This window comes from Aristolochia californica, unplaced genomic scaffold, assembly GCF_029961685.1.
Source record: "Aristolochia californica isolate CCGP_79_NKW_82.1479 unplaced genomic scaffold, dmAriCali1.0.hap1 SCAF_10, whole genome shotgun sequence".
Lineage (NCBI taxonomy): Eukaryota > Viridiplantae > Streptophyta > Magnoliopsida > Piperales > Aristolochiaceae > Aristolochia > Aristolochia californica.
In genome coordinates, this window is record NW_027181771.1 from 27,437,171 (window position 1) to 27,460,136 (window position 22,966).

Here is a 22,966-nt window from a genome sequence, read left to right on the forward strand (position 1 = left end):
AAAAAAAAATTGAGGGACTATTAGTGGTGTTTTTAATAAATGTTAAAAAAATATGTTTAGTAGAAAAACGTTTCTAGGGACTATTAGTGCCTCATATTTTTTTGAAATATTTTTCTAATTGGAAATTCTTATTAAAAAAATCATATAATTTTCTAAGTAAGATTTTCCTACCAAAATCGTATAGAAAATTTTTGAACAAGTATTTGATAGTTGATGTTGTAATACTTTTAGCATGAGGCAATTTTCATAGTAATTTTGTGTTTGATATTTTATTTGATTAAAAATTTATCTATAAGTATAGTAATATATTAGATTAATTATTAATTTTTATTTATTTCCCTAGAAGAGGCAATAAGAGGTCCATTTAACTTTCCTAAGAAAATTTTAAAATATTTCTTGTAATTTTCTAATAAGTCACTAATAGTAATAGGATTTTATTTAAAGATTTTTTTTGGAAATATGTATCCCAGGAAAAATATTTCTAGTTTTTTCCTAGAATATAAATTTCAACCAGGGCACTAAGGAGGCCATAGTAATTTATGGCTAGATTCAAAAATTATAAAATAAGCTAGACAACATTTGGGGTAAAAAAGATTAATATTAGTGCGTTCTACTCCATTATCAAAATTTAATCCCGAACCTCCCCTATCATTCTTTTTATAAAATGTATGCATAATTTTATATATAATCTATTTGACATATATTTTATACAGAGTATTAAATGTAGGTTAAGATCGAACTCGGCTAGAGCTCGAGGTTGAACTCAGTTAAAATTATTATGCTCGAGGCTAGGGTCTACTCGAGCTCAATTTTGAAATATTTAAATCAAGCTCAGCTCGAACATAGGAAGGTTCGGGCTCAACTCAAGTCGATGCCACCTTTATGCCAAATTTTAAGTAGAGGTCATGCCCAATTTTATGTAGAGGTCATGGTCAATTTTATGTAAAATGTATGGATAATTTTATATACAATTTATTTAACTTGTATTTTTTGAAAATTTTTAAATGTATGTTGGAGCTCAAACTCGAGACATGTAATTTTTGAAAATTTTTAAATGAATGTTGAAGCTTGAGCTCGGCTCGAACTCGGTTAAAATTATTAGGCTCGAGCTCGAAAACAATTTTAGGCTCGAGGCTGGGCTGGGCTCGAGCTCGAGTTTGAAATATTTAAATCAAGCTCGGCTCGAACATAGGCAGTTTCGGGCTCAGCTCGGCTCGATGCCACCCCTAGCTTCAAGTATGCTATCTGCCTCATCTTCGTCCTAGATAATTGACTCAAGAGCCTCCGAGCATCTTACAGGTAACAAAAATTTATTACATTCTCTATATCTGAGTCTTTCACACAAGTTTGTTATCATAGTTGACTGTTCTCAAACCAAAGTCCAAGGGAAAGGATCCACTTCTGTCACACCATCACTTCCGCTCACTAGTATTCTTTTCGTTCCTACTTTTCCTTTGAATCTATTATCTGTTAGTTAGCTCACAAAATATTTTAATTGCTCTGTTACCTTCTCACCCACTTCATGTGTTTTTCATGATCTAACAATGAACCAGGTGATTGGTGGAGGTCATGAACTAGGGGGGTTTTACTACCTGGACGTGCCAAAAATGAATATGGTTTCCACTACTGAAAATGAGACAAGGTTATGGCACAATTGGTTGGGACATCCATCTGCACAATCTCTTCATTATATGTTTCCTTCTCTTAAAGTAAGGTCAAAATTTCATTGTGAGGTTTGACAATTGAGTAAACATCAAAGGAGTACATACTCTCCTCATCCAGAAGTCAAAAGTGTTACTCCATTTTCTTTAATTCATACTGATGTTTGGGGGCCTTAGAGTGTCTCCAACATTTCTCAAGCAAAATATTTTATTACATTTATTGATGATTTCACTCGTACAACTTGGTTGTTTATATTTAAGGAGCGTTCTGAGATACCATTTATTTTTTGTAAGTCATTTCATGCTATGGTACTCACACAGTTTGGTCAGAAAATAAAAAATCTCCGGTCTGATAATGCTAGAGAATATGTTTCCAAAGACCTTGACTCATTTTGTCAAGAAAATGACATTATCCATCAAACATCATGTGTCTACACTCCTTAACAAAACGGTGTAGCTGAATGAAAAAATCGTCATATTCTTGAGGTAGCTCGAGGTTTATAATATGCCATGAAAGTTCCATACTTTTATTGGTCTCATGCAGTCCTTACTGCTTGTTTTCTTATAAATCGTCTACCATCTTCCATTCTTGGTAATAAATCTCCTTACTCTAGATTATTATCAAATGATGATCCAATTTCACTACCTTTGAAAGTCATCAGATGTCAATGCTTTGTTCATAATTCATTTCCTAAGCACAACAAACTTGATCCTAAATCAATCAAGTGTATCTTCTTGGGATAATCTCGCACACAAAAGGGTAATGTTTGTTATAGTCTCACTCTTCAATGTTTATTTGTGTCCAAGGATGTAAAATTTTTTGAAGACTCCTCATTTTATTCTACTAGTGCTCCTCTTGGTCTATCATCAGTACCAAGTTCCCCTCGACCGGTTGTGCCCTGTGATACAGAGATTATTCAACCCCCAGAGCAAGTGGCCGACACCACACCTGCTGAGTTAATAGATCCAACTGAGGTAAGTCCTTCATCCCCAATTATTTTTGGCCCTCAATATGATACTCGTCCTATTGCTGTAAGGAAATAACCTAGAACATGCACTAGACCTTCTACTTCTCATCCCATTTCAAATTTTGTGTCTCATCATCGCCTCTCACCTTTATGTTGTTAGTTTCTATCTTCTATTTTCTCCATATCTATTCCACAGTCCTATCAAGAGGCTCTACAACATCCGTGGTGGAAGGTAGAAATGAATGAAGAAATGAAGGCACTTAATGACAATCAGACATGGTCACTGGTTCCTCTTCCAACAGATAAAAACCCCATTGGTTACAAGTGGGTTTATACTGTCAAACATAATCCGGATGGGTCAATTGCATGACTTAAGACTCGACTGGTTGCCAAAGGTTATACTCAGTGTTATGGAATTGATTATGAAGAAACCTTCTCTCCAGTAGCAAAAATGAACTCAGTACGTATATTATTATCTCGTGCAGCCAATTCATCATGGCCAACATATCAAATTAATGTAAAAAATACATTTCTGAATGGGGATATTAAAGAAGAAATTTATATGCAACAACCACCTAGGTATGTGGTTGAGGGAGAGTCAGTATGCCACCTAAAACAATCTTTGTATGGTCTAAAGTAGTACCCACGGGCATGGTTTGAAAATTTTAGTCAAGCCCTCATACCAGCCGGCTTTTACAGATGCTCCGGAGATCACTCAGTATTTATTGAAACACACCGAGAGGTAAGGTAATTCTGGTTGTATATGTTGATGATATCATTTTAACTGGTAGTGAGTCCGAGGGCATCCAGAAAACAAAGGAAAAAATATGTGCTGAATTCAAGACGAAGGATCTTGGACTACTCAAATATTTTGTGGGTATTAAAGTATTACATTCCAGACATGGGATTGTGCTATCCCAAAGGAAGTATGCCCTTGATCTACTAGAGGAGACAAGAATGATGGGATGCAAACTAGCAGACACTCCTGTGGACTCAAATAAAAAATTATGTGGAGGCACTAGAGAAGATGTAGATATTGGGAAATATCAAAGACTAGTGGGAAGACTTATTTACATGTGTGTAACAAGGCCGGTTATATCATGTGCAGTAAGTGTGGTAAGTCAATACATGCACAAGCCACAAATTAGTCATTGGCAAGCAATTGAAAGGATACTATGATATCTTAAATGAGCTCCAGGAAGAGGGCTTCTCTATAAAAACCATGGTCACTTCAACATCGAAGGATTCTCAGATGCAGACTGAGTCGGATCCCCAGATGACAAAAAATCTACTTCGAGATTTTGTACGATGGTCGGAGGGAATTTGGTTTCATGGAAATGCAAGAAGCAAAATGTAGTAGCATGGTCTAGTGCAGAAGTAGAATACAGAGCCATGGCATACACTATTAGTGAACTCCTATGGATAAGATCTCTTCTTACTAAATTGGGATTCTCCAAAGAAGCTCCGATAGATCTACATTGTGATAATCAAGCAACAATACACATTACATCAAGTCCAGTCTTCTATGAAAGAACATAGCTTATTAAAGTGGACTGCCATTTTATACGAGAAAAGTTCCAAGCGGGTTTTTTAACCCTAAGGCATATATCATCACAAAGTCAAGTTGTAGATATTCTCACTAAGCTGGTCACTCATAAGATTATGTCTACCATCTACAGCAAACTGGGCATTTATGATATTTTCTCACCCCCAGCTTGAGGGGGAGTATTAAATGTGGGACCCACCATGGTGCATGTACCAGTGGGACCTACCATGAGGATGTGGGACACCAAGAACAGTCCTCACACAAGCTAGCACAAGTTAAGAAGATAATAAGCACAAGCTAAAATGAGTTAGAAGAGTTGAAGATCAAGTGAGACCCACAAAGATACCACGAGCTGGCAACTTGATCTTTATGAGCTGGAAGATCATGTGGGAACCACAAGGATAAGGCCACGAGCCGGCCTTCTCCCTTATATTCACGTTATTGAAGAAGAGTTCTAGTTCAACTCATATTAGACTTCTAGTAGATTGTGTTGATAGACTTATCTTAGAGAGTTAAAGTTGGAATGTAATTGGGAGATTGAAAGGCTAATTGTATAAAGACTCTATCTCGTCCTATACTAAAAATACAAGTGTTGTAATTTGGAATTAATCAAGTTACACATCTCCTTCTTGAGTAAATCTCTCTCTCTTTGCTTGGCGCACATCTCTCTTTTCTTTTTTTCTTCTCTCTACCCAATAGCTTTTCTTCCCTTTTCTTTCCTCTTTCTCTTACTCAGAATATTGGAAAAAGGGATCCTAAATTCAACAATGAGTGTTGGAAAAATGCAATGCAAACAAAACTTCGAGCACTTGAGGAGAATTACACTTGGGATATTGTTCCTTGCCCCCCTACAATCAAACCTCTTGGGAGTAAATGGGTTTTCTCTATAAATCTTCGCTCTAATGGCTCTTTGGACTGACACAAAGGTTGCCTAGTAGCTCTGGCCAACAAACGAGAATATGGGATTGATTATGAGGATACATTTGCTTCTATTGCCAAAATGACCATGGTTCAAACCATCTTAGCTATTGCTGCTTCCTAGTCATGGCCACTACATCAGATGGATGTGAAGAACATCTTTCTTCATGGTGATCTTCAAGAAGAGATATACATGAAGCTTCCCTCTGGTATGACTACTTCTCCTCTTGATGTTTGTAAGCTAAGACGTTCTCTGTATGGACTCAAGCAAGCTCCCCTGGCTTACCTTCATGTTTACACAAAGTCAATATGATTCTTCACTCTTCTTCCACAAGTTTGCATCAGGTATACTCCTTCTCTTGGTTTATGTGGATGATATTATTATTACTGGCACTGACTATGGTTTAATTACTATGGTTCAGCAGCTATGGCATGCCACTTTCCATATAAAATATCTTGGCCAGCTCACATACTTATTAGGACTGGAAGTACATCATTGGGCCAATGGTATTTTCTTAAACCAGCATAAGTATATTCAAGATATTCTTAACTTGGCTGGTTTGGAGGACACTTCTTCTGTTGATACTCCTATGGAGGTAAATGTCAAATATAGGAAAGATGAAGGAGACCTTCTAGATGAGCCTACTCTCTATCGGTGCCTGGTTGAGAGTTTCATCTACTTGACCACTACTCGCCCCGATATCTCCTATGTCGTTCATCAGGTCAGTCAGTTTATGTCCTCTCCTCGACATCTCCATATTGTTGCAGTTCGACACATCATTTGCTATCTTCAAGGTTATCCTACTCGTGGGTTATTCTTTCCTACAGGCTCATCTCTTCAACTTATTGCTTATAGTGATGTTGATTGGGTTGGGTGTCTGGATACACGTCGATCTATTACGGGTTGGTATATGTTTTTAGGTTATGCCTTAATTTCTTGGAAATGTAAGAAACAAGATCGTATTTTTAAATCCTCTAATGAGGCCGAGTATTGTGCCATGTCTATTACGTGTTCTAAGATTTTACGTCTTCGCAATCTTCATGAGGAGCTAGAGTTTCCTCAGACTACTTCTACCCCTCTTCATGCTGATAACACTAGTGCTATTCAGATCGCCACCAATCCCGTTTTCTATGAACGCACCGAGCACATTGAGGTTGATTGTCATTGTATTCTAGATACCTTGGAAAGTCGGGTGATATCTCTTCCTCACATTTCTTCGGATCTCCAAGCAGTCGATGTCTTCACCAAAGCAATGACTTGACAACGACATCAATTTTTGGTTGGCAAATTGTTGTTGGTTGACTTACCAACATCAATTTGAGGGGGGATGTTATCATATTCAATTTAAAAATGTATTATAAATTATAATAGTTTAAGTGGGGAGGGGTATTATTGTAATTGTCTTTGGCTTGTCACTTAAGAGACTATATATGCAACAGGAAGAAAGGAGAAAAGAGGATTTTTTTACGGGAAAACACTAGGGTTATTATCGATTTGGGAATTTATTGACATGGTATCAGAGCTGCATTTGGAGATCATCGACGCCATCTGAGTAATCCTTCCACGCTATCGGTGCTCTCAGAAATTTTTTTGGGTTATTATAGATTTGGGAATTTATTGACAATAGAGACGTAGAATGAATCTTATTGAGAAGTAAAGTTATGAGAGAGAACACATGACAAACTTTTCTTTTCTTCCTTCTCTTAAATAATTCTCTATCATCTGTCGTGGAATGATAAGGACGGAAGAGAGTTGAGATATATGTACATAGTTAACATGTTTTGGTTGGAGAACTATACTCCTATAGACTACTTTTCCTCATTCCTTGATTTTGATGCACTTCAAAAGTAGATTTTATTGTAATTGAGTTTTTATGATTTTAAAAGTCAAATTCTTATGGCTGACTTGTGTATTCATTTGAGAACCTAATTTATTTGTTAGAAGGCTGATGTCCTTAAGGTAAATTTTAAGAGAAATTATTTCTATTTACTTGCAGATTTATACCTATATGTGCAGAAAAAGAAAGACAATGGAAGAAGTATGTTTTCAATTAGCAGTTGCTAGCTTACTTTTTCAGAGTCAGGGGAGTTGGAAGGATGTTGGAGTATGAAATGCTTAGTAGCTAGTGAATATAGTTTTATGCCCCCCACATTCACTACAACATGTGTCATGGTTTAACTTGTCTTAGTTACATGTTGTTGCAAATAAGTAATAAGTGGACAAGAAGTATGATGGAAAGCAGAATGGTTTGACTATCACTAATGAAAGTAGAAAATGTAAAGTTGCTCAAAAGGTTCTTCTTATATTAACTGCAAAAAGAAGTTTAGTACACCATGAAAAACACAAGGTGAAAACCTTTCTCCTTTGTTTTATTTTCTTTTCTTCTATTAGGTTTTTTTCTGCAGAATTTCTAATCTCACTATTACAATGTGGGACCCACCATGGTGCTCAAGTTGGTGGGACCCACCATGAGGACGTGGGACACCAAGAAGAGTCCTCACCCAAGCAAGCACGAGTCAAGGAATTAAGAAGCACAAGCTGAATTGAGTTAGAAGACTTGAAGATCAAGTGAGATCCACAAATATCTCATGAGTTGTCAAACTTATATTCACGTGAATGAAGCAAGAATCCCAGTTCAAGATAGGTTTGAATAGACTTATCTTAGAGAGTTAGAGTTGGAATGTAATTAGGATTGAAAGGCTAATTGTATAAGGACTCTACCTCCTCCTCTACTATAAATAGAGGTGTTGTAATTCAGAATAAATCAAGTTACACATCTCAATCTCGAGTTACTGTCTCTCTCTCTCCCTTTGCTTGGCGCAACCTCTCTTTGCTCTTTTATTTTTTCTTCTCTCTACCCGAGAGCTCTTCTTCCCTTCTCTTCTTTCTCTTGCTCGGAATTATGGAAAAGGGATCCTAAATTCAACATTCACCTAGTTATAATTGGTAACTTTTACTTATGAAAATAAAAGGTCTGCATTTGCACATATTTCATGTTTTGAACAAAACATTCTTAAGTCTAATGATATACATTACTTGATTTTCTCTCTGTAAATTACATTGTTAGATATGTTTCTATATGGGACTTGCCGAGATATAAACATTGAAACATTTATGTGAGCATTCCCGTACTAGAAGTGATGTACTAAAAAGGTCATCCAAAAAGCTTTATTTTGAGCTTGCAACTTTTGAAAGCTTAGAGTTGTGTCAAGCAGAGTAAAGAGTAAACAAAGCAAGGATTCAAAGAATAATTTTTTTCGATGATTCATTCTTCTCCCAGCGGAGGCTATTTAGTATACATTACATTCTAATTTTAGATCTAATTTAGATCCTAAAATCAAGAGAAAAAATCATGGAAACAATTTTTTTCCTACAATCACGTTACAATCACAAATTTACAATTACAACTTTGCACATACTCCCCCTCAAGTTGGTGCATGGAAATCAGTCATGTCCAACTTGTCAATTATGCCATGAAATGACTTCCCTGATACTGCCTTCGTGAGCATATCAGCCAGGTAACTCTCATATTGAATAAAAGGGAATTGTATAATCTTTGCATCAAGGTTCTCCTTGATGAAATGACGATCAACTTCAACATGTTTAGTGTGATCATGTTGAACAGGATTTTGTGCAATTGCGATGGCTGCCTTGTTATCACTGTGGAGATTCATAGGTTTAGTGTATTTAATCCCTAAGTCCCTTAGTATATTCTTTATCCATAACAACTCGCATAAACCATGAGTCATGCCTCAAAATTTAGCTTCAACACTTGATCTTGATACTATCTTCTTCTTTTTTGCTTTTCGAAGTGACAAGATTCTCTTCCACAAAAAACAAATGTTACAATGTGGGACCCATCATGGAGCTCGAGCAGGTGGGACCCACCATGAGGATGTGGTAAACCAAGAAGACTCATCACCCAAGCAAGGAGTTAAGGAATTAAGAAGCACAAGCTGAATTGAGTTAGAAGACTTGAAGATCAAGTGGGACCCACAAATATCTCACGAGTTGACAACCTTATCAAGATGAGCTGGAAGATCATGAGGGACCCACAAGGATAAGGCCACGAGCTGGCCTTCTCCCTTTATATTCACGTGAATGAAGAAAGAGTCCTAATTCAACTCATATTAGTCTTCTAGTAGATTGGTTTGGATAGATTTATCTTAGAGAGTTAGATTTGGAATGTAATTTGGATTGAAAGACTAATTGTATAAGGACTCTACCTCCTCCTCTACTATAAATAGAGGAGTTGTAATTCGGAATTCATCAAGTTACATATCTCATTCTCGAGTTACTTTCTCCCTTTCTCTCTTTGCTTGGCGCAACCTCTCTTTGCTCTTTTATTTTTTCTTCTCTCTACCCGAGAGTTCTTCTTCCCTTTTCTTCTTTTTCTTTCTTCTTTCTCTTGCTCGGAATTATGGAAAAGGGATCCTAAATTCAACATAAAGTAACCCGACGTGGATCTTCTGATTGTCCGATCACCTGCCCAATCAAAATCTGTATATCCTTCAATATTAGAAATACCTACTTTTTAGAATAACAAACCTTTTCCCGGAGCACTCTTTAAGTATCTCAAGATCCGATAGACCGCTTGGTGCATGCATGGACTGACTCACAATGCTCACTGCATATGCTATATCATGCCTTGTGTGTGATAGGTAGATTAATCTTCCAACTAATCGTTGATAACGCCCTTTGTCTGCTAGGGTTTGATCTGGGAGAATTTCAAGATTATGATTCATTTTACATGGGTGCCTCTACTGGTTTACAATCAAGCATTCCGATTTCGGCTAGAAGATCCAACACATATTTTCTCTGTGAAAGGAAGACTCCATGTTTCGATCTTGCAACTTGAATTCCCAAAAAATATTTTAAGTTGTCTGAGATCCTTCATTTCAAATTTAGTGGCTAAATACTCTTGTAAAGCTTGTATTTCACATGGGTTCTCCTATCATGACCATATCATTAACATACGCAATTAAAGTTGTTACTTTTCCTTTTTTGGGTTTTATAAATAAAGTATGATATGAGTTACTTTGCTTATAGCCAAACTCCTTCATTGTAGCCAAGAATCTGCCAAACCATGCTCTAAATGACTGTTTCAGCCCATACAATGAATTCTTCAATTTACAAACTTCACCTTGACATAAAGAACCACTTTTAACTCCGGGTGGTAGCTCCATGTAGACTTCTTCTTCTAAGTCTCCATTGAGAGAGACATTTTTAACAGCAAATTGTTGTAGAGGTCAGTCTCGATTTGTTGCTATAGATATAAGAATGTGAATTGTATTGATCTTAGCTACTAGTACAAATATATCCTGATAGTCAATCTCATACCTTTGCGTATATCCCTTTGCAACTAGTCGAGCTTTTTATCTTTCAATACTTCCATCCAGTTTGAGTTTCACCGTGAACACCCATCGACATCCAATTGTTTTCACTCCTTTAGGCTATGGAACAAGTTCCCAAGTGGCATTCTTTTGTAGAGCCTCTATCTCTTCGTTCATCACTTTTTTTTCTTTTTGGATCAGCTAATGCATCCTGCACATAACTAGGAACAAAAACCCTACACAATTGATCAAAAATAAATGCATACGATTTAGTCAACCTATGGGAGGACACATAGTTATTGATTGAGTATTTGGTCTTGGCTTCAAGATCAGGTTCATACTATTTCTTTGGAACTCCCCTATTCAATCTTTGTGGATATCTAGGAGTTACATTTTCTGAAGGAACACATGTTTTATTAGATTCATCACACACATGATTCGTATTTACTTGAGGAGGAACATTCTGGGTTGATTCTTCAATTGATGATGTAGACGGAGGCAACTTTGAGGATTCTTCAAGAGAAATTAATGATCCACTCTCGGCTTCATGGTTGGGATCATAATCTTGTCGCACATTATGATGACCTAGTTGCTTAAAAAATTCATTCATCGCTTCTAATTCATCACCTCTGCTATTCTCTTGTTGATAAAAAAATTCATTCACCGCTTCTAGCTCAATAAAATCAGGCCCTCCGCTATTCTCGTGTTGAACATTCTCTTCACTTGAGTTCTCCCCTGAAGAGAATTCAGAGAGAACCCCCCTAAATAATAAGGCTTTAATTCATGGAAAGAGGCATCTAGAGTTACATGGAGCTTTCGGGTGTGTGGATCATAGCACCGATATCCTTTTTGAAAATCAGAATAGCCAACAAAAACTACATCGTTTGACACATGGATCAAGTTTATTTTGCAAGACTTTTGGGATATGAACATATAGAGTACACCCAAAAATCCGGAGTTCAAGATTCAAAATATGAGGAATAGAAATGAGGGAGTGCAGTTTTTCTTGAGGAGTTTGAAAGTCTATAACTCGAGAAGGTGTTCGATTGATAAGGTAGGCTAAAAATTTGATAGCTTCACCCCAATAAAACTGAGGCATGTTCATGCCAAAGAGGGAGGCACACACTACTTCCAAAAGTTGTCTATTTTTTCTCTCTATCAATCCATTTTATTGGGGAGTATAGGTGCATGAGGTTCGATGACGAATTCCATGATTGATCAAAAAATTACCTAGAGACGTATCAACAAACTCAGTACCATTGTCAAATTGCAAAACACGAATCTGCTTCTGGTATTGAGTGTTTACCATTTGGTGAAATTTTTAAAAACTAGACACACATCACTCTTTTTTATAAGAAGGGATACCCAAGTCATTCTAGTGCATTCATCAATAAATGTCACAAAATACCAAGCTCAAGAAATAGAGGGAACCTTTGCAGGACCCCAAACATGAGAATGAATAACCTCAAAAGGTTCGAAACTCTTATTCAAAATCGATAAATAAGAGATACTATGGCTCTTAGCCAGTTCACAAGTGTCACAATGAAAATATAAATTATTTAAACCTGAAAAAAATTGTGGTCGCAATTTCTTAAGATAACCAAAGGAAAGATGGCCGAGTCTTCGGTGCCATAACCATATAGTTGCTTGAGCACTGTCTTCACTACTAGCTTGATTTGCCTGACTGATTTGCAATCCCCCATTCTCTGTCAACTCTAAATAGTAGAGTTTGCTTCGCCTAACACCATAACCAAGAATCTTTCGAGTTAGAATGTCCTGAAAGACACAATATGAGAGCCAGAAAGTTATAGTACAAGCAAGAGTTGAAGTAATTTGGCTAATAGACAACAAATTGTATTCAAGAGATGGAACAACAAGGACAGTATCTAATGTAAGATTATTCAACAAGATAACTGATCATTCCATAGTAATAGGAGAGGTACTACCATTGGCGGTGGAAATAGCGGATTGAGGAGAAGGTAGGACAAAGTTTAACTGAATGGAATCCCTCGACATGTGATCGGATACACCTATATCAATAATTCAAGTTCTATTCTTAGAATATGCAGAGAATATTGATGTTTTACCGATAATACCTGGATGGGAAACATTTGTTGTAGGCAGCAGATGATGTTCTTCCGTATATGTAATCATATCTTTCTCAACAATCTTTTTACAAGGATTTCTTGAGAAGTCCCACCACTCCAGATAGCCAATGATCTTGTAACAACACTGTTACGAATGACTTTTTTCCCCACAGTGAGTGCATACCCGGTTGTTAGCTTTTCCAAAAATTGGACGATAGCTCCCCATTATTTGTCTTTGGGTTGACCAAAATTTTTTTTTTGGTCTGATCCAGAAATTCGGTTTGATCTGGTTTTGGGTCTAGTCCGGTTCGTTTCGGTAGTTTGGTTCAGTTTCTACTTGCTGGCTTGACTCGATTTGAGCACGTGGTCCGGTCCGAGTCCAGGTCGGCAGAATAATCCAATTGACCTAAGTTAAAAAAATTCCTCGCTTACCTCGTCATCTTTGTCTTCGACGACGACAATGTTGCTGGTTTTGTCGGTGACGGTACGGTTTATTGGGAGGCCAAGGGGTGGCTCGGCATCGGCAGCTTTCAAAAATTCTGCTGGTCTTCTCTGACAGAGATTTTGTTCATGGATATGGCAAAGGAAGCTCTCCTTCTTCATCGAGCTGGTGAAGCACTGGAAAGCCGAGCGGTGATTCGGTAATGGTTTGGTGAGTTCTAGCGGAGTTCAGGTGGCAGAGTTCGGTGGTGTTATAGTTATGAATGAAGAAAGGAACACAACAGCTTCTTCCCCATTCATGGCGACAACAGAGCATCTTCGGTTTTGAGATGTGGTCGTCGGTGATGTTCGGGCTAATGGTGCAGTCGTCGGCGACCGAAGAAAAAAAATGAAACACACACAGTCTTCTTCGTTCACGGTGACGGCAGAGGAGACTTGCTCTATTTTTTTTCTCCTCCTGCGACAAAGTTGTTACTGTGGTCTTCGGCTATAGGATAGTTTCTTCGTCCACTGCGATGGCAAAAGCAGCCTTCTCCTTCTCTGATACCATGTCAAACAGAGTAAAGAGTAACCAAAGCAAGGATTCAAAGAATGATTTTTTTCCAATGATTCATTCTTCTCCTAGTTGAGGCTATTTAATATACATTACATTCTAATTTTAGATATAATTTAGATCCTAAAATCAGGAGAAAAAATCATGGAAACAATTTTTTCCTATAATCACGTTATAATCACAAATTTACAATTAAAGCTTTGCACACAAGTCCGATTAGAAGGGTTAAATGTGAGTCTACTATTTGTGGTTTGCTGCTAGTGGAGGGTTCTGGGTGATTAGTCTCTCTTGGACAGCAAAAACATCGCTCTGTCCCCTCCAATTCCATAGTTGCATGAGATTGTAAAATTTTTAGGTTTATACATGCCAAGGGAAACCAACAGTTGAGGAGATTCCTTGGCTAGCGGTGGAGTTTGGTGGTAACACTTTGCAGTCAATAACTCCTGTTAGACTTGATGTCTAATAATAATAAAATAAACATCATAGAAATAGATATTAAATCCTCCATAATTCCATTATCATGAAATTCATACATATATCATAAAATTGAAATAAGAGGAATAAAGAGAGTATACCTTTCATCTTGAATAATATAAATAGAACTTGAAGTGCACAAGATAACCTTTTATAATTCGTTTACAAGTGATAAGCTTGCTCCCGCTCAGCCAGACTAGGTGTGCAAATCGCCTTAGCCTCACTTGTAAGACCATAGAGGAATTTACAGATTTCCAAAGGGTGTGGCACTTATGACTATTCATAAGGATACATCCCCTTAGGAGAGATACATCCCCTAAGGAGAGATACATCCCCTAAGGAGAGATACATCCCCTCAAGAGAGATACATCTCCTTATGCCCAAGGGATGTGTCCAGTCAATGCACCCAATGAATCTACCTCTACAGGGGGATGTGCTGGCCATTATTCCCTATACTTAACATTCAATGACAAAATATCTAGAAGTGGGCCCCACACCTCTAATATCATGGTAATTTTATTTTATAAATAATATATTTGAAACCATAATTCCTACAAACTCCCACTTGGTTTCAAATCCATTTCAAATTCCAATTTTCAAAAAAATATGAAAAATCAATCTTGACACATAAAACCATACCATGACCATAGGCATTACCTTAAACACTTTAATATACATGAGTAGTTAACCCAGGCCTACACACTATATATCTTAGATATTCAAGGCTGGGGAATAAACCAAATCCATACTTGTCAAATTTGCCAGTTCAGCGGTCTTCATTCATAGCATACTCAGACCTGAACTCAGGGTAAAACTCTGTACCAGGTCGAGTATTAGCCACTAAGGTAATTGTGCCTAATCAGTACCATATGCCTGAATAATTTAGACATCCAACCCTACCTTCCTATTGAGACCCTTCCGTATATACATACAAGTATATACCTAATAAAAAAGTTGGACATCAAGGCATCTCATCGTCCATAGCATACTCAGTACCTAAGGATCTCAAGGTAAAGCTCTATACCAGCATGAGTATTAGCCGTAAAGGAAACTGTGCCTATGCAGTCCCATTGGCCTGGACAATTTAGAGACTCAACCATCATTCCCTATTGAGACCCTCATATATACACGTACAAGTGCATAACTAATAGGGAAGCTGAATCTCAAGGCATACACTGAGTACTCATATTATCACACAAAGCATATGCATTCTTTCAAAATCATTCCATGGAATATAAATAACAATGTCATGACATACATAGTATTACAAATCATTGAGGCCACAATGCATACAAAACAATGTTCTCCCACTTGGTCTCATCAATTATAAACAAATCAAACACATGTTTCCCATATGGAGAGTGAAACTGGTCACGGGAAGACACTTGATTAGTGGATCAGCTAAGTTATCCGGAGAAGATATCTTATAAATAACAACTTCCTCCTTCCTCAGCATGTCTCGTATGTAGTGGTATTTCCCTTCGATATGTTTAGCCTTGGAGTGACACTTCGAATCTTTCGTGATAGCAATAGCAGATTCATTATCACAAAAGAGAGGAATAGGTCGCTCCACACAGTCTACCACTAGAAGACTTCGCAAGAATTTGCGAAGATAGACAACCTCCCTTGTAGCTAAGTTCATAGCCACATATTCTGCCTCCATGGTTGATTGCGCGACACAGTCTTGCTTCTTGCTTTTCCAAGAAATGACACCTCCACCAAACATAAAGATAAAACCAGAAGTAGACTTTTGGGTATCAATACATCCTTGATAATTTGAGTCGGAATAACCAACCGATTCCAACTTATTTTCTTGATAAGTCAAAGCATATGACTTTGTTCGTTTTAGATAGCACATTACGCATTTTACCCCTTCTCAGTGAGTGAAACCTGGATTAGCCTGAAATCGGCTAAGAATCCCAACAGCATAAGCAAGATCAGGTCTTGTACATATAAGAGCATACATAAAACTCCCCACAACAAAAGCGTATGGATACTTAGATTCGTCCAACTTATCTTTGAAGCGAGAAAGACAATCCACCTGGTTCATCTTTTTAGTGCTATCATAAGGTACTTTACCTTATATACAGTTAGACATGTGAAACCGATCCAGACGAGTGTCGATATACTTCTCTTGATACAAACTCAATTTTCGCAAAGATCTATCCCGTAGAATTTTAATGCCAAGAATATAAGAAGCTTCCCCAAGGTCTTTCATATCAAATGTCTGAAACAACCATGTCTTTATACCTTGGAGTAACTGAATATCATTCCCGGCTAATAAAATATCATCTACGTATAAAGTAAGAAAAGCAATGCGATCTCCCACTGTTTTTATATAAACATAGTGATCTTCTGGATTCTGAGTAAAACCATACGCTGTAATTGCTTCATTGAACTTGATATTCCATAATCTTGAGGCTTGTTTCAAATCGTAAATAGACTTATCCAACTTACACACTTTTGCTTCAGTTCCAGGTCTAACAAATCCACGTGGTTGTTCCATATAAATCTTCTCATCCAAATTTCCATTTAGAAAAGCGGTTTTAACATCCATTTGGAACAACTCATAGTCATAGTATGCAACCAATGCCAGGAGAGCTCGAATAGACTATATTCGTGCAACAAAAAAGAATGTTTCATCATAATCAATCCCGTATTGTTGAGTAAAACCCTTGGCAACAAGACGAGCTTTGAATCTTTCAACTTTACCTTCAACATTTCTCTTCCTTGTAAAAATCCACTTACACTTAATGGGCTTAATCAATGTAGGAGGATCAACAAGTTTCCAAACTTTATTTTTATATATAGAGTCCATCTCTTCTTCCATTGCCGACTTCCACTTGTCGGAATCCACATCAAGGAGTGCTTCCTCGTAAGTGACAGGATCAGTAACATCTTCATTCAACATTGTTCTTTCATAAGTTTCTCCAACATAGGTATAAAAATCTAAAGATGATAGGAGTTGACTAGGTTTTCTTTCTCTAGTCCCTCTTCGAATATCCGTTTGGGTGGAATTCTCTATATTAGAAGGAGATTCAGAAGAAACATTTCAACATATTCTTCCAAGTGAGACTTTGTACCTAAATCTTCATCACAATCAAATCTGTCCTCAATGAATTTTACATGTCTACTTTCAAGAATCACCTTCTCCTTGGGATCATATAACCTATATCCTTTCGAATGTTCAGAGTACCCAAAGAATAAACATCTTCGAGTCTTAGCCTTCAATTTGTCCTTAGGATCAAGTTTTAAAACATGAGCAACACATCCCTATACTTTAAAAAGGTTAAGACTAGGAGTTTTCTCAACCGACTTTGAAGGCACTCTATTTGAGATATAGGTAGATGTTAATAGTGCTTCGCTCCAAAAGGATATTGGCAAATTTGCAAGTGCCATCATAGATCTTATCATCTCTAGTAATGTTCAATTTCTCCTTTCAGCAATACCATTCTGTTCAAGTGTATAAGGCATGCTAAACATATGGATAATCCCATTTGACTTGCAAAATTCAAAGAATAACTCCGAACAATACTCTCCATCTCTGTCGGTGTGCAATGTTTTGATCTTCCTTCATGTGGCATTTTCTACCTCCAATTTGAAGGTTTTGAAATAATCTAAGGCCTTATTTTTTCTATGCAGTAAATATACTCTTCCATATCTTGAGAAATCATCTATAAATGTGATAAAATACGAATGACCATTACGAGTATTCACATTCATAGGTCCACATATATCAGAATGAATAATATCCAAAACATGAGAACTTCTTGAGCCTTTGGATGGAAAGGGTATCTTTGTCATTTTCCCATAAAAACAACACTCACAAATAGGAAAATCATTATTTGAAAGATTTTTTAATAATCCTTGTGTCACAAGTCTTGTAATTCTATCCTTGTTTATATGCCCTAGCCGTAAATACCACAAATACAATTCATTTTCTTTAATATCCGAAGAAGTAGAAACATTGAACACCATATTTCCACTAAGTTGCAATTGATATAGACCAGAATTTTGAAAACCTCTCAAAATAACTTTATCATCTTGTAACATAAGAAACTTTCCATTTTCAAAGTAAAATGTAAATCCAAGTTTCTCAAGACAAGATACAGATAATAGACTTCTTCTCATAGAAGGAGCATAAAGACAATCTTCTAAATCAAAAAACTTATTATCAACAAGCTTTAGCCGATAAGTTCCCACACCTTCCACAATGGCCTTTTCATCATTTCCCATGTAAATAAAGCTTGTTTGTCCTCAATCTTTCTTAGCTCCTTGAAGCCCTGCAACTCATTCGATACATGAACAGTTGCACCAGAATCAACCCCCCAACTAAAAGGCTTGATATAAATAGTACAAGTTTCAAGAGATAAGGACTCACTGGTGTTCTCCTATTGCCCTTCTTGCATGGTTTTCAAAGCCCTAAAATACTTCTTTATATGTCCTTGCTTATTACAGAAGAAGCAAACACGTTGATTTGCATGTACTTCAACCCTTTGTTGATTGACCTTTTTGTCCTTGAAGTTTTGAAATCGAAAGTTCTTTCCCTTCTTCTTAAAATTCTTTTTCTTTGGCTTCAAAACTACGTTAGCAATAGGTGAAGGTTTATCTAACTCAATACTTGGATTGAGTCTTTCGGACTGGTGGTCGATCATATTAACCAAATCAAATATAGTCCACTTTGTCTTGGACAAAGAATAAAAGTCTTGAATATATTTGAGAGATTTGGGTAAAGAGTTGATAATGGTGACCACTTTAGTTTCTTCATCCATTGGTCTACCATGATATTGTAACTCATCTGCCATGGCAAGTATGTCATTTACATGTTTTCTCACATCAGCATTTTCTTCCCATTTGGCACCAGTGAACTTTTGCCATAAGTTATTGATGTGAGTAGACGTCTTTTTACCATATTTAGCCTCAATCTGGTCGAGAATCTCTTTTATAGTGGGGACATGAAAATAAGTCATCAAGAGAGTCTCACTTAGAGCCCCAAGAATATGTGATCCTTGAATTCTCTAAGGTCCTTCTTATACTGTTTCAGATTATCTGGGTAGTTTATTCGGGAAGGTCTTTGAGGAGGAGTATCCACTTTGATAATCTTATCAAACCTATAGCCTCTTAGCATTAAGTCAACCCGTTGTGACCAGTTCACATAATTAGTCTCATCAAGTACATTTTTCTTTAGGGACTCAGCAAAATTATGTCCACTACTGGATATTTCTGTCTTCCAGAAAATATTTCAATATTTGGGAGAACATACATAATTATACAATCATTTCAGCCATCTAGTACTCCCATTTACCCTTTGGGGATTCATGAGAGTTACTAGGCAAATCATTCCACACATGATAAACAACCAACAATATCACAAACCAACCAACAAACCAATAAATTAATTCATACTTACCCTTTGGGGATTCATATGAATTAATTTACAACATACTAATCTAATTATACAATTCGCATTACCCTTTGGGGATTTTGCTAATCATATAATAAAATTAGTATAACTCATAAAACAAATTATACTCAAAATAAACACACATAAAATTAATTTAATCTATAAAAAATGCATTACCCTTTGGGGATTTTGCAAATTATATAATTAAGTTAATTTTCACATACAAATACATAAATATATAACAAGGCATGCAATAACACAAATTATAAATACTTCAAATAGCCAAATAACATGGAAATTCTATTCGAAATACAATTCTGGGTAAAAATAAACCCTTAAAACACATTAGGGCTCATTATATTAGCAAAACCCGGTTTGGTTCATGGTTCTGGGTCATTACAGACCCAGACCGCATAGGCCTGCACATTGGCAAGCCTGCACTAGCAGGCCCGTGGACCGTAGCCCGCACGCAGCAGACCGCGCATAGCAGGCCTGCATAGCAGGCCTGCACAGCAGCCCGCACACAGTAGCCTGCGCATAGCAGGCCCGCCTGCGGTGTCAGAACCCAATAAACCTAAACTAGGCTTATTTCCATTCACAAATAAATAGCCAAAAAAATCCAAAACAAATATGGAAAAAATATAGAAAATTAGAATCTATCTCTATGATACCAGCAAAGGCATTATTCACTTGTATTTGTTAGACTTGATGTCTAATAATAATAAAATAAACATCATAGAAATAGATATTAAATCCTCCATAATTCCATTATCATGAAAGTCATACATATATCATCGAATTGAAATAAGAAGAATAAAGAGAGCGTACCTTTCATCTTGAAGAATATAAATAGAACTTGAAGTGCACAAGATAACTTTTTATAATTCGTTTACAAGTGATAAGTTTGCTCCCGTTCAGCCAGACTAGTTGTGCAAATAGCCTTAGCCTCACTTGTAAGACCATGGAGGAATTTATAGATTTCCAAAGGGTGTGGCACATATGACTATTCATAAAGATACAACCCCTTAGGAGAGATACATCCTCTAAGGAGAGATATATCTCCTAAGGAGAGTTACATCCCCTCAAGAGAGATACATCTCCTTATGCCCAAGGGATGTGTCCAGTCAATGCACCCAATAAATCTACCTCTATAGGGGGATGTGCTGGCCATTATTCCTTATACTGAACATTCAATGACAAAACATCTAGAAGTGGGCCCCACGTCTCTAATATCATGGTAATTTTATTTTATAAATAATATATTTGAAGCCATAATTCCTACAACTCCATCCTTGTCAATCCTTCTTAGACCTTCTTCTATTGTGTTTTATTTACTTAGTTCTCTTTACAATTAAAACTTGCCCTCCTTTTACTGTCTTCTCTTAATAATATTTCATCTCTCACTAAACAAAAGAAAAAAAAATTGAAGATTTTCAGTCTTCCTAATAAAAAGGGACAACATGAGCCCAAATAACTGTAAAGCATGGATTGAGCAAAGTTGCATCTCCAAATATCTGATTGACATCAATAACCCAAGGACTACAGTTTTCTATATTAAATAGGTTGAAAGTCTGCAAGTAAGACCACAACCATTTTGAGATTGAACCAGCTGGTTTAACTCTCTACTCCGTGAATGTACTGAACTGGTGAATATTTGAGTAATTATATCCTGAGATCAGTTGTAGCAAACTTCTGTTGTCATATTTGTGTCTAGTCTATGATAAATGCATCAATGATTTAGATTGTGAGAAAATTTTTAAGATTAGTCTATCCATAGAGGCAATTAATCTTGTTTTAAGTAACATTTGCAATTAGAATATGATGGTGAAAAATTACCTTGTTCATTAATGCCAGCAGCTTGTCACAAGTAGAAGGCAGTCCCATGTTGGAGAAATGCCTGTGAGTTCTGAAACTGTAGGGTCCCATGTCTTGAATTATGAGATCAGAATATGTCAATATGCCGTAAGGACCTAGCCTTGATGCCAGCATCCGCGTCTTGCAATAGAGTGATGTCTTGGTGATGAAGCCTTTTGACCTAATGCAGAGAATTGCTAGCTTAGGAGCAGCTGTTGATGACTCACAAGCAATTTGAGCAGTCTGGTTCAGTTTGAGGAAGACGCTGATCAAGCATTTGATGTGCTCTTCTAGTCTATTAGTGCCATTTTTTTTTTCTGGTCTGGCATAACCTTCACAAAAGGCAACAAAGACTTAGCCATTGATGTACAAAGCTAATAACTAATTAGTCAAATTTCCGTCGTTCTTCGCTGTGACAGGTCGGACCGTTTGCGATATGGTGAGAAAAGTAGACCAAAACAATGCATGAATTATATGGCGTCTGAGTTCATTTGTGATCCTGGACTTGGATGATTATGTGCAAGTTCTTGGCACTTCTGGACTAATCCCTTCAATGCGCATCTCATTTGTCTGACTGCTACTACGTAATTACACCAAGTTCTCTTCTAGATATCTGGGAAGAAGTTCCAGTTATTTTCCGTAACGTTGATTACCATTCGACTTTGTGGAATGCAAGCGTCTCATTTCTGAAGTGGAGGCTACAAAAGAGTCTCTTTCTCTAGTCAGTCTTTGCCTTGACATGTCAACAGACTGGAATACTGGAGTTGGCTCAAAATCTCTTAGAGCTTTCCATCTTGTTCCTCGTTCACGTAGAACGTATAGTTGATCGAATCTGCATCGCTCATTCTCCCTTCTTTCATGATACAGACACGATTTAATCACTTGTAACTTTCTCTCCAGGCGTATGATCTCTTCCTCCATCATAGCTACTTCAGCAAGAAGTAGCCGTATCTGCATCCAGATGTATTTAAGACATTTTACATAGAATTTTGATTAGATGTATTTACGAGCTACTAATGTTTTCTCAAGATGCATTTAAGTTGAGAGCAAATAATGTTATGGGAATTGACATGGATTTAGATCTCTCATATCTTTGTCGAGTACCTGAAGTGGAATTAACGAAGAACGACATGAATAAGCATCCTGAGGGCTGTGCAGAGCACGTCGTAGAACTCGTTTCATTTCCTGCTCCACATCCAATACTCCTCGTAACTTGGCCACCTGAAAAGAAATAATCAAGCATCGTCACTTCCAGGAGATTACACGGAACGGAAGATTACAATGTGGGTTTTAGACGAAACCTCCTCCTCCAGATCAAGACGTTTCTTCTGCTCATTACTCGGCCGCGTCAGCAAGTCTTCGAATTTCATTATGCTGATCGATTACAGTTGTGGACGAATTTAAACGCGGAGAGCAGCGTATCGGTTTCCGGAAGTTGGATGATTCCTATTAAAGAAATAGAAAATGGAGCGTTTTTTTTTCCCTCTGATGCGGCCGTTGAAGTGGAAGTGATAGAGGGATGAGAGGAGGTCGTAGGCATGTCTGTGAGCGAGGCGAAAAAGTTCGGTTCGTGGCGGCAACTACGCGTCGCAAGACACATGAACCCAACTAAAATCACGGAGAGGCGGCTATGGAGACGTGAAGCCCATGAACATCATCGAACGACGTCGATGATGGCAACTTTGTTCACGTCGACCAACGTCTATTGGATAGAGAAACCAATTCT